Genomic DNA, 13,411 nt, shown 5'->3' on the forward strand with positions numbered 1-13,411 from the left:
GGTATTTGAACAATATTATTGCAAAAATTGTAGTCTGCTTTTTTCATAAATCTTTGAGCTTGTATATCCATACATACCTTTCTTAGTTGCTTAAAAACAAAATTAATGGCCTGAGATATATTTGAAACCGAACCCTCTGTTTGTTTCTTATATTCCTCGAATATTATAGATCCTAAAGGGTCAGGCAATTTGTTAAAGTATCTTTCTACTACCCCTTTATTAAAGCCTTGTTTAGCTGTGTAGCATTATATAAATAATGCTGAGAGAATTCTTTTATACCTTTCCAACTTGTTAACGTTAATTTTTCTATTTCTCGCAACCTCTCATTCTGCAATGTGGTATCTCCTAAATCTGAATCTTCTGCTATGACTATAAGTGATATAATATTAGCAAAGTTATGGGAATTACTTCCAGCTGCTTTTAATTCTTCATATTGACTAGGAAATGTATCTACCCATTGTTCCCATAAAACTTTTACAGATTCTCCTAAAAAGGTTTCAAGATAGGTTATCATATCTTCCACCTTATTACCTATGCTATGCTGATTTTGTATATATTTTGGAACTATTAAACCTTTCCATATGCTAATTATATTAGGCCAGTCTATTGGGTCATGGGCTGCTAGATTTAATATTGCACCCTCATTCTTATAATTTTGAAATTGTACTGTTTTTCAAAATCTCTTCTTTTAGTACCCATATATCTATATTGTTCAAGAATGTATGTTGGTTGGAAATCATCTTTTTCTGGAGGCCATGTTCCGGCTGCTCTTCTTGGTCTTTCTCTCTCCTCTTTTTACTGAAGTATCCCCGTATGTCCTTCTTCTTTTGTTATTCATTTCTACTTTCATAGCTTCCATTGCATTTTCTAAAGTGTGTATTCCTACATCATCTAGAGAAGTCACTATTATCTTCAAATCCATCAAAAACTTCATCTTCTTTAAGCATATCTTTTATCAATTATTCTTCTTCTTCGTAACTTCCAGTTAGTATTTTATATATATATATATATATATATATATATATATATATATAGACACACACACGCACTGATACCTAATTAGTACTAGCACGTCTCAGTGGATTGCTACAGAAGCACGAGTTGGAATTAGTACTAGCATTAGCTGTTGGAGTTGGAATTAGCATTAGCTGTTGGAGTTGGAATTAGTACTAGCACGTCTCAGTGGATTCCCGCAGAAAACAGAACAACAAACGGAGTTTTAGAGCTATCGATTAGAAGAGATTTGAACTCGAGATTTTCCTGGCAATAAGCTGTCTTTGCCGTGCCTTTCTATTCCTTTATATATGGGTTACAAACGAGACCGACTCCGCGTCCAACTCGACAGGAATCCCTGCCCAACACGACGCTACCCGAATACAACTTCGGTTTAGACTCAACACTAAGACTCTTACTGGATATCAATCCGACTCTTACTGGACAAAAATCCTACGAAAATCTACTCTTACTAGAGTTCATCTTATACTACAATGAATCTCCTTATTACAGAAACCGAAGATGAAACTAATTGCAAATTGGGCTTAGAACTCACATTCACCCCCCTAAGCACAATGTGCACTTACTTGACCTCTTTGACTCCTATCCTTTGCCTCATCTCCTGAAACTTGAACCTTCCAAGTGAAATGGTTAGAATATCTGCCAATTGATCATCGGTACTTATTTAGTCAACATCTACCTTGCCTTCTTCTACACACTCCCTGATATAATGATACCTCGTATCAATGTGTTTGCTCTTGTCATGGTGCACTGGATTTTTACACAGGGAAATAGTAGACTTGTTGTCGACTCTTAGTACGAACTTCTCCGGTTCCTCTCCTTGCAGATCGGCAAGCAACCGACCCAACCACACACCTTGGCTCGCTGTTGTTGCAGCAGAAATGTACTCGGCCTCACATGATGATAAGACAACAACTTTCTGCTTTTGTGATAGCCAGCTGATCATATTTGAGCCCAAGAAATATGCAACGCCCGAGGTGCTCTTACCGTCATCCACATCTCCTGCCTTGTCACTATCACTGTATCCCAGCAATCTTGCCTTCTCATCTTTCTTCTTCTTAACATAAGTACAGCCGAAGTTCATTGTACCTTTTACATATCGCAGAATATGCTTTACTGCTGCCAGGTGTTCTTCAGTAGGTGCCTCCATGAACCTACTCATGATTCTGACTGAATATGCCAAATCAGGTCGGGTGTTCACCAAGTACCTTAGGCTTCCCACAACCGATCTATACTCCATGGCATCTACAGCTTCAGAATCACTCGTCTTGCTTAACTTCTGTCGTGGCTCCATTGGTGCATGTGTTGGATTACAATCCTTCATACCGCAGCTACTAAGTATCTTTCTAGCATATGCTTTCTGACAGAGTGTGATCCCATCAGTGCTTTGATGTACCTCGATCCCGAGGTAGTAGCTAAGTAAGCCAAGATCACTCATCTTGAAATTTTCTTTCATCTGCTGCTTAAACTTTGTGATCTCATCTGCACTAGTGATTAAGAGATCATCAACATAAACACCAATTAGAAGCCGATCTGCCCCTTTTCCACGTTTGTACATAGCATGTTCTAGAGGGCACTTCTCAAACCCGAGTGAAGTTAAAGTGTTGTCCAGTTTGATGTTCCATGCCCTTGGCGCTTGTCGTAGCCCATACAACGCCTTGTTCAACTTCAATACTTTGTGCTCTTCTCCCTTCTTGATAAATCCCAGAGGCTGCTGAACATAAACTTCTTCTTCTAAAACACCGTTTAAGAACGCAGATTTAACATCCATGTGATGTAGCTTCCATGATTCTTGAGCGGCTAGTGCTATTAACAACCTCACAGACTCCATCCTTGCAACAGGAGCAAACACCTCTTCAAAGTCAATGCCTTGTTGTTGCACGTATCCTTTTGCTACAAGCCGGGCTTTGTGTTTTACAACAACTCCATTTGAATCTTTCTTCACTTTGAACACCCACTTCAACCCAATGGGTTTATGACCTGGAGGTAGATCAGTTAGGGACCAAGTATCATTGTCCCGAATTGAAGCTGTCTCTTCCTCCATAGCTGCACGCCAACTTTCTTCTCCACTAGCTTCTTCAAAGTTTTCTGGCTCTTCGGTACTTAGCATGCAACAAGCCTTGGCTGTGCGCTTCATCTTCACCGGCTTGGGCTTCACTTGCTTAGCCGGATATAACTCAGACAGAGCTCGGAACCTTTCTGGTGTATTGCGTTGTCCAGATGTTCTTCGCGGTGGCTCAGGCGCTACTTCTTTTTCTGCCGCCGCGGCAGCCAATCTGGGCGATCTTCTTGTCGCAGCAGGGTTCTTTCCTTCTGCGGCAGAGCTTCTGTCTGTGTTTTCTGTCGCGGCAGCGCCAGTACTCTCCTCCTGCGCTGATTCTGCCGCGGCAGAGCCTTGTACTTCCTGGCTCGCACCTCGATCCGAGCTGGCGACATTTGCATTGCCCGCTGGTTCTTGCGTGCCTCCTGGTTATTCTGCCGCGGTAGAAATTGTTGGTTCAGAGGATGGTGTAGAGCCAGAACTTGCCCCTCTGGCGCCCGTGGCTTGTCCGGGCGGAGTGCCTGGCTCTCCTCCACCGTTCCCGTCATGATGGTGATCCACGTCATGACCTCCTCCATGATCTGCAACATCGGGTACAGGGTAAGTTATAGAAAAAATTTCACCTTGCCCAATCTGGTTCTCATCTGAGTCTTTGCCCCACGTCCACTTTTTTTTCTTCCTCGAACACTACATCCCGTGAGGCATGTACTTTCTTCGTCAACGGGTCATACACACGGTATGCTTTTGAGTGTCCTGCGGAGCTTGACTCGTACCCGATCATGATCATTGGAGTACTTCGATCATCCATCTTGCCAACATGTCCTGATATGTTCTTCACATGTGCAACACACCCGAACGTGCGTAGATGATCGACACTAGGCTTTCTTCCACACCATGCCTCATAAGGCGTCATCCCCGGGACACTTTTGGTTGGTGCCCGGTTAAGTAGATACACGGTTGTGTTCACTGCTTCTCCCCAAAACTTCCCTGACAGACCCTTGCTTTTTAGCATGCTACGAGCCATGGCTACGACAGTTTGATTTCTTCTCTCCACGACACCATTCTGTTGTGGCATGTAGGGTGCAGTGAGGTATCGCCTTATGTCGTGTTCTTCACAGAAAGAGGTGAACTCGCGAGAAGTAAATTCTCCACCTCTATCCGTGCGGAAGGCCTTCAGTTTCGCTTCTGCTTCTACCTCAGCGGCAATCTTGATTAGCTTGAATGCGCGAAATGCCTGATCCTTACTCTTCAGAAGTACAACCCACATGTAACGACTGAAGTCATCAACTACAAGCAGGAAGTATCTATTCCCTGCTGGAGTTGCCGGCAAAATTGGACCACATAGATCACCGTGCATCAATTCCAGTACCTTGCTACCTCAGTACTTTGCTTCTCTTGGAAACGGGGCTCGCCGCTGCTTTCCAATGGGACATCCATCGCAGATCTATTCCACATGTTCTATGCAAGGCATACCCTGCACCATGCCCTTCTACCCTAGTTGACGTAGAGCGTTGAAGTTCAGATGTCCATATCTTGCATGCCATTGCCAAGCTGGATCATCAAGACCTGCCAACAAACATACTGGTTCTGTCCGACCAAGGTTCAAAATATACAATCTGTTAGGGGCCCTTTTAACTTGCATAAGCAATTTCCTCTGCCGATCATAGCCCCATAAGAAACCATCTTCGAGCACTATCTTGCACCCCCTCTCTTCTAACTGTCCTAAACTGATATTGCTCCTCAACTTTGGGATGTAATAGACATTGGTGAGTACCTTATGATCTCCATACCTCGTTTCAAATAGAACCGTGCCCCGTCCTTCTATTGCCACTGTTGAACCATCACCAAATCGGACAGTGCCAATTACTGCGATGTTGAGTTTAGAAAACTGACTCTTGTCGCCTGTCATGTGGTTGCTTTCACCTGTATCGAGGTACCACACGTTGCTAGCGTTGTTTCTCTTCTTGTCGTGAAGGAACACCTTTCTCTCGACAAGTTTCACCACCTCAACTTCTTCTGGTTGTTGTGGTTGCTGATCTTCATCCATCAGCTCGCATATCTCAACCATGAGCTGCGCCAAATCATCGTCACCTTCTTTTGCAACGTAGGCGGTTTCCTTCAATGGCTTTTGGCATTGTGACTTGAAGTGACCCATGAGTCCACAATTGCGGCACTTTACTTTCTTTATATCAAACTTACGCTTCGGAGCAGCAGAATTATTGTTGCCATTGCTTTGGGACTTTTTCTTCTGCTTGCTCTGGTCCTTCTTAGCGCCACTACCGGAGGCTTCGCCACTTCTCTTGGCATAGAGGTTCTGCCATTGAGCTCTAGTGAGCATGAGATGCTCGTCCTCTTTTCCATCTCCGTAGCTAAGTCGAAGACGTTCATCGTGGGCCTTGTACCGCCCAACCAGATCCTCCATCATGAGGGTTTTGAGATCAACACACTGCTCGATCGAGATGACAATCTGCATGTATCGAGGGGACGCAGCACGGAGGAATCGACGCATGACCGATACATCTGTTAGGGTTTCACCGAGATCCCTAATTCCGTTTACCAGAGTAGAAACTCTTGCTGCAAACTCATCAACTGATTCATCATCCCCCATCTTCAGGCTCTCATAATTCTTGAGCAAAGTCTGAAGATTTGCTTCCTGGACACGTTCATGACCCTTATGCAGGGTTTTTACCGTCGGCCATGCCTCTTTCGCTGTCTTCTTTCCCTTCAGATGTTGCAGCACATCATTAGGGGCAGCGCCATAGATCGCCGATAGAGCCAGGCGATCCTTCCGATACTCAACTCCTCCCTTCGCGTACGCGGCGCCTCCGGGATCGACTGCCTCCCAGATCTCCTGGGACTCGAGCGCAACCTCCATCTTCATCGCCCACATACTGTAGTCGTTCCGATCCAATCGTGGATAGAACGTCGCTGGTGGCGCCGCAGATTCTTTAGCGGCCCCAGACGCAGATGCTCCCGGCACCGTGATCTACTTTCCTTCGAGATCACAACAAGGCTCTGATACCAAATGTTGGATTTGGCCCTGATTCACGTCCTGCCGCGGTAGCTTTCTTCTTGCCACGGCAGAAAACAGAACAACAAACAGAGTTTTAGAGCTATCGATTAGAAGAGATTTGAACTCGAGATTTTCCTGGCAATAAGCTGCCTTTGTCGTGCCTTTCTATTCCTTTATATATGGGTTACAAACGAGACCGACTCCGCGTCCAACTCGATAGGAATCTCTGCCCAACACGACGCTACTCGAATACAACTTCGGTTTAGACTCAACGCTAAGACTCTTACTGGATATCATCAATCCGACTCTTACTGGACACAAAATCCTACAAAAATCTACTCTTACTGGAGTTCATCTTATACTACAATGAATCTCCGTATTACAGAAACCGAAGATGAAACTAATTGCAAATTGGGCTTAGAACTCACATTAGCCAGCTACTACGCACAACCTATAAAGTAGCCAGGAGTCAAACACTCTGCGTTAGCCAGGAATCAAACATCCTCTATCAAGACCTTTCGCTGTGGCCAGGACGTGCAAACATGGCCAGATGTCCCTTTCTCCCCCACTGTACACAACAGTACGAAAAAGTGAATTGGCACTGTTGCTGCCGTTAGCCTCCGTTTGCCCCTACCGGACGATGAACGGTCGTAGATAGGAGGAGTGGTATGCTCGAGAGCACCCTCGACTTTCCCAGCAAAATAACAAAATAGTCCAAGCAGAAGTAAGTCAATGTCAGTCCCTGATGTGCGGAGCCCGATCCCCGAACTGCACTAACCTTGAGTTATTTATTTTTTAGGACAGTAAAATTGGACACCCTGTAAGACCTCTCAGGCCATCAATGTTTTCGGTCGTTGGATCTACCGACACCCTGTGAGACCTCTCAGGCCACCAATGTTTTTGGCCGTCGGATCTACCATGTGAGCCCTTGCGAGGCCTGCTGGCTACTCCTCTCCTCGTGGGCCTTGAGACCCAGCCCCAGGCAAGGCCACCCTCTCAAAAGAAATAACCTAGCCCTCATCCCTCTTCCTAAAAAAAAAGAGCCCTGATCCCGTAGCCGTGACCCGGACGAAGCGGTGCGGGCGACGGGTCAAGGCCGCAAGGCGCGCCGTCCGTCCTCCGCTCCACTGCGTCCCGCCGGCCGGCCGCCTCCCTCTCTGTTCGCCTTCCCCTTCGGCGCGAAGGGAAGAGAAGGTTTCCAGCCGGCGGCCGGTGCTCCCGACTGTCCAGCCCCGTAGTTGAGGTGAGGCGACGCCACCCGCAAAAAAAAAGAGAGAGAGAGAGAGAGAGAGGTGAGGCGACATAGGACCCTCAACCTATTCGACGGAATGGGCAAGAAAGCTGCGCCGAGCAGGAAGGACCGCTTCAGCGACCTCCCCGACAAAGTCCTCCGTCATGTGCTCTCCTTCCTGCCAATTGAAACGGCAGCTCCCTGATCATTATATATTCATCCACGACGTCCTCATTTGCAAGGGAAGCTGTGAGTGAGTAGCATGGCACCTCTACCTACGCTATCGGAAAAACGTCATTTGCCGGGTATCCGTGGCTTTTCCGTGAGCAATCCTTCGGTCGATCGGTTGCCAGAGATACGCTATGCGTGCAAAAAAGCCTACCGCAAAGAAACGGCCTATGCAAAGGGCACCAACGGCCCACGGCAGTCGGCAAAGAAACGCCCATGAAAAAGAAGAGCAAAGAAACCCACTCGGCTAGCTAGCACAACGAACATCTACACATCGTTCCACTATGAAAACAATGTTACCCTATGAAAAAAACAGTACTTACACATTGTTCCACTCTAGTACTAGGAAAGATAAAACTGGTACAAGTAACAAAGTGAATTAAACTTGCCTAAAAAAACAAAGTGAATTAAACTAAAGGGAAATAAAAAAAGAAACAAAACAAGAAAGAAAAGAAAAAACAACGAGAAAAATGATCCTATAATACTAGGAAAGAAAAACGATCCTTGATGAGTTGTAGAATGGTGAGCGTGTTGGGGAGCCTCAAAACCTGTTTCCTTTTCTGATCCGAAAAACTAGGGTTTTGGAACAAGGAGCCGGAAACCAATGGGCCGGCTCTTACAGCCCAATAGTGCGACTAAGGCAAGGCTTCCACCTAAAATTTGGAAGGTAAGCTTGCAGTCTTCTTCTCCCGCTCCCCTCCTCTCACCACGCGACGGCGCGACCCCCTGCGAAGACGAACAAAGCGACGACGCGCTCCCCGGCCGCCTCCCTTCCATTCCTCCGTCGTTTGCCTTTCCCATCGTCAGCGAGAAGGCTCCCCAGCCGGCCGGCGACCGGCGCTTCCTGACTGTCCGTGCCCCCAAGGTACGTACGTACGTAAGATATACTCACTCCAGATATTGCCGATCCAGTATGTTCTTTCTCTCCTGAGATGAGAGATCGAAAGGGATAGGAATTCCGGTGATCATTTCTTCAATTCTCGCTTGCACAGAATCGGTTCCGGCCGCTTGCACGGAATGGACAACGTTAACGTGAAGGCAGCGAAGGGCGCCGAGGGCAGCAAGGACCGCTTCGGCGAACTCCCACACGAAATCCTCCGGCACGTGATCTCCTTCCTGCCGGGGGTAGACACTCTGCGGACTTGCCTGATCGACACCCGCTGGCTCGGCCTCTTGAGGAGCGCCACCAGCCTCGACTTCTCCTTTGGCTACGGCGACGGCGCGTTCCCCACCACGGAGCGCTTCATCCAGCTCGTGAAGATGGTCATCCAGCTCCGGGGCACTCACTCGCCTCTCGAGAAGTGCGAGATCAACATGAGCTACAGCGAATTCGGCATCGACACCGAGCCGCTTGTCGAGTACGCTCTAACGTGCCAGGTCAAGGAGCTCGTCGTCAACGCGTTCCACTTCGAGCAAGTGGAGTGTGGCATCCCGGAGTTCGACCTCCCTTCCATCTCCCACCATTTGAAGATCTTGCACCTTACCTACCTTATGGTAGGTGCGTTCCTGGATTTCTCAGGCTGCCCGGTGTTGGAGGATCTCAAGATGGAGCGTTGTTGCATCGATGCGTCCAAGATATCGTCCCAATCGCTGAGGCGTCTGAGCATCGCCAGATATTGCAGCGACGATCGTTATGATGATCATGTCCGCATCGAGATACATGCCCCGCGGCTTATCTCGCTGACCCTGGATGATTTTGACGGGCCGCTTCCTATTGTTGAACACATGCCATTGCTACAAACAGCCTTTATTAGGGTTAACTATTATCACTGTGGGGTGACTATGCACGGGCAGCGTTGTGGTCGCTTCCTATGTGATTGTCATGCTTACCATGGTCAAGGGGATCTGCTTCTCAATAATTTCTCCAGTGCTGAAAATTTGGAGCTGATAGGTGAACCTCAAATGGTACGCTTAATTACACCTTTACTGAAAATTTTATTCAATTCTTATCTGTATATTTCTCTCGAATGCCCGCAATTTCTCTTTTATCTCTATCCATTGCATGTTAGACCTGCATATTATAGTCTCTTTTGGTTACCACAATTTGGTACTTTCATCTCATCAATGGGTCTCAAATCAATGAAAACATAGTGGATTCATAGAATAAAATGTGATAGTGGTTCTGGCGCTTAACATGTAGTTTTGCCTTTTGCTGGCTAATTTTAGAATTAACGCAACTATCTAGGACTTAGTCAAACTTTAGGACAATCTAGAATCGATCTGTTATATTTAGGGACGGAGGCAGTACGTTACGGTTTTATTCTGACTTCTAACTTAAACCATGTCGGCTCAAATCCCTATTAGTACAATCTAGACAGCCAGGATAATTAAACATACGCACCATGCATACTCGGGCTCTCAATCGCCGCTCCCCAAAAGTTCCTAGTACTAACGTAAATTATTTCGTCTTACTCATTACATGTAATAAACTTTTTTTTTGCGCACAACATTACATGTGAACTTGGAGTCTCATGTTTCTTTTTTGTTCATTTGCACTTTATCTAGTTTATGTTCGGATGGGATTTGGAATGGTGCCCCATGTTTGGCAAATTAAAGACTCTGTTACTCGGTCAGTGGTTAATACCTATTGACATAGTTTGCATTCTCCGACGCTCTCCAATTCTTGAGATGCTCACTCTTCAGTTTGGAGATTTCTACACCGAGGTACATTATACATATATATAAAATGTTGACATGTTGTTAAAGGTATATATGAAAGCATAAATGTTATATTGATTTATGAAATTGCTCTCTCTACTGCATAGAACTTCGAAGGAGCAACAGAAGCCCAAGAAACAACAGAACAACCAATTGCCTGTCCGCACCTTAAGGTCAACATTGAATGTCGAAAGGTTGATAAGAGAGTTTGCAAAATTTTAAACACGTTGAGTACATGTGGCATACTTCCTGAGCAAATTAGCATCAAGAACCATGGTTCACCCTTCTATTGTAAGTTGCCCTTTTCACTCTCATTCCTTGTAGAGAATTAATGGTATTTTTTCCGTCCATTAACTTGTCGCAAAGTTCGCTTTTGGTCCCTAAAAAAATCATATGTTTCTCCAATACTTGTTGGTCTAATAACTATACATCGATTATTGTGTATGACACATCTATAAATCCATTCATATCCAGTATTGATTATCCTTTGGTATAAATGTATAATTGGATAGCATGCTGGTGGAGTGCAGAATGTGAGTTTTCACTAAAATTGATTATTGCTCTGTAATTACTGGTGGCATGCAATACAAAAACCTCCCACATAGTGCCTTTGTGCCTATAAATCTGTATCATGCATCCGTGCAAAATCATCTGGTTTTGATTATTACTTATTGTTTACTCCCTCTGTTTTGAGTAAATAGTTGTACATTTGAGGTTGTTTGAGTCAAATCTATCTGACTTTTTCCAACTTCATAGAAAAATATACCAAAATTTACAACACCAAATTAGTTTCATTGTATTCGATCATCAAGAAATATGCATCCATATTGTATTTATTTGGTATTCTAAATATTTATATATTTTAATATAAACGCAGTAGAACTTTTCTAAGTTTGACTTACCTTTAGGAGAAACCTAAATGTACAAACTATTTAGAAACGGAGGTAGTTACCGATGAAACTAGTAGTTGCTCTTAGTCTCATCTCGAGATGTATTTTATGATCTATGGCTCTATGCTCTTGCTCCAGTTGGGTAGATACCATTTTACTGAGAATATCAAACTGCAGCCTGACGTCAAGCTCTCTTGAGTGATATATACTGTATTGCCCTTAGAAGTTTGAGAACAACTAAAAAAAGTCTGGTCGGGTTGCATGGTAGTTCCTCTACATCAAACTGCATGCTAATGAAACAAGCTATTCAAAATTTATGTGGATACGATTAAAGGACATCCCGGCCCATGAATCGGACCAAACTAATTTGGTATTCTCATGTTTGTGCAGGTTCATTCAGTTTTGAGAAGCGTCAGGATGAGTAAAGTTTCAAGAAGTATTTGCAGCCGCTGCTTCAGACGTTGCAGATTTTACCACTGATGGCGACTGAGATGCGCGCCTGCTGTGTTTCTCCAAAGATTATGTAATGGTGGCCCGGTGTTTTGGCCGTTATCGCAACGTTTGGTTTCTCTGTTTCTATCTTTTTGAACTTGTGCTGGAAATCTGGCTTCATTTCTTTGTTGTCTGCTGCATCTCAACAGAAGTACCGTTTGCAGCTCGTTGAAGTCGGTATGTCATGTTTGCCAGAACATTGCTATGTTTCCGTTATCTGTTCCTCGACTTAATTCCTTTTGCATGTGATATGGAACCTGAACGTACCTGGTTTAGTTACTCAACGCCTAGTTTAATTTTATGCAGGCATCTTTTTCTTGTTCTTTCCCTCGTTGTGGTGTCCAACCTTGCATGTGTCTGTCCGTCTGATCTCTACATATATCCAGAAATCCTGGTTGTCCAATCGAGGAAAACAAAGTTTGCTGGAGAAAAGGTACAGCCATGACAATATATGCATGGTCTGGCGAGGCAGCTCGACGTCAGTTTCGACCCATGGTGGTTTTGTCATTGCAAGTGTTCAGAACACTACAACAATGTCGTCCGTCTATGACAGTCTCAGAATCCGGCACAGACAACGTGAAACAGTGATGCTCCGACCCTTTTCCGTCAAGGCCGGACCTAGATAAGTCGACTCATGGGACATGAAAACATGATATTGACATTGACATCATGACATGGTTGTTTTGTCATGACATTTGTTGAGAACCATTCTTTTCTTTTTGACCGGAATGACAGGTGCTCTGACTTTTCATTTAGAAGAATAGAAGAGTACCAAAATGTTACAACAACTAGCAGCAATGAAGCGCCTGTTGAAAACATGAATACACAGAGATCAGCCAGCACCGGCTGAGAAAACTACAAGTTTAAACCAACAGCTCTTCATACTAGAGATGGTACTTCCTCTGATCCAAAATACACTTCATATAGATTTATGCACTTGGACCAAGGCGGCTCTCGTTTCTAGTGCCTGACTACTCATATTGAATTAATAATAAATGGATGTGAATAGTTATTGGCCAGGTGCGGGTATCAAGAGAAAAATGAAATGTATTGTGGAACAAATGAGAAAAATATATACGTGTTGTATCGTAGAACGGAGGGAGTCCCATTTTACTTGGCTATTAATATTGCGCAGGATAGCAACCTTTTAGGTCCCGGCTGTTGGTGTGAAAAGCTGCAACTCTGATGATGTAGAGCGATTTTGACTTGGAATTCAATACCCATTTCTGGAAATCTTTATAAAAGGTCGAATGACATGAGCTCTACCTGCTTGTGGTACGTACATATAGCCGCCAATTGAATCGACAGCTGCCTAATCATGCATTCATTATATATTCAATCGATGACGCGCTCGTTTGCAGGGCAAGTTGTGATTAGATAACGTACCATGGCATCTCAATTAAGCTATAGCACGTGATTTTCCCTTTTGCGACGAAGAAAGCTCAACATTTTAGCAACCAAACTGTACTCCTTCCGATCCATATTACTTATCTCAAATTTGTCAAAATATGAATGTATTTATGTTTAAAAAGCGACTAGATACATGTAATATTTCGACAAGTAATTCCGACCGGAGAGAGTAATAAACTTTGGACATAGACTAGTTTGTAGTATAGATACAATATGATGATCTTCACACAAATAAGCCCTGGCGGGCCAGGGGAGGAGCCGGGGAAAAAATACGGAGGGCTAGAGCAGAAAAGACTACTATTAGGGGGCCAAAGCACAAATTAAACACACCTAGTTCTTACTAGAGTAAAATGCACCCGAGGTCTCTATTCTTCTGCGAAGGTGTCAAGTAGGTTCCTAATCTTTGAGTGGTTCATTACAGGTCCCTCGGCTGT

This window comes from Brachypodium distachyon, chromosome 3 (assembly GCF_000005505.3).
Source record: "Brachypodium distachyon strain Bd21 chromosome 3, Brachypodium_distachyon_v3.0, whole genome shotgun sequence".
Taxonomy (NCBI): Eukaryota; Viridiplantae; Streptophyta; class Magnoliopsida; order Poales; family Poaceae; genus Brachypodium; species Brachypodium distachyon.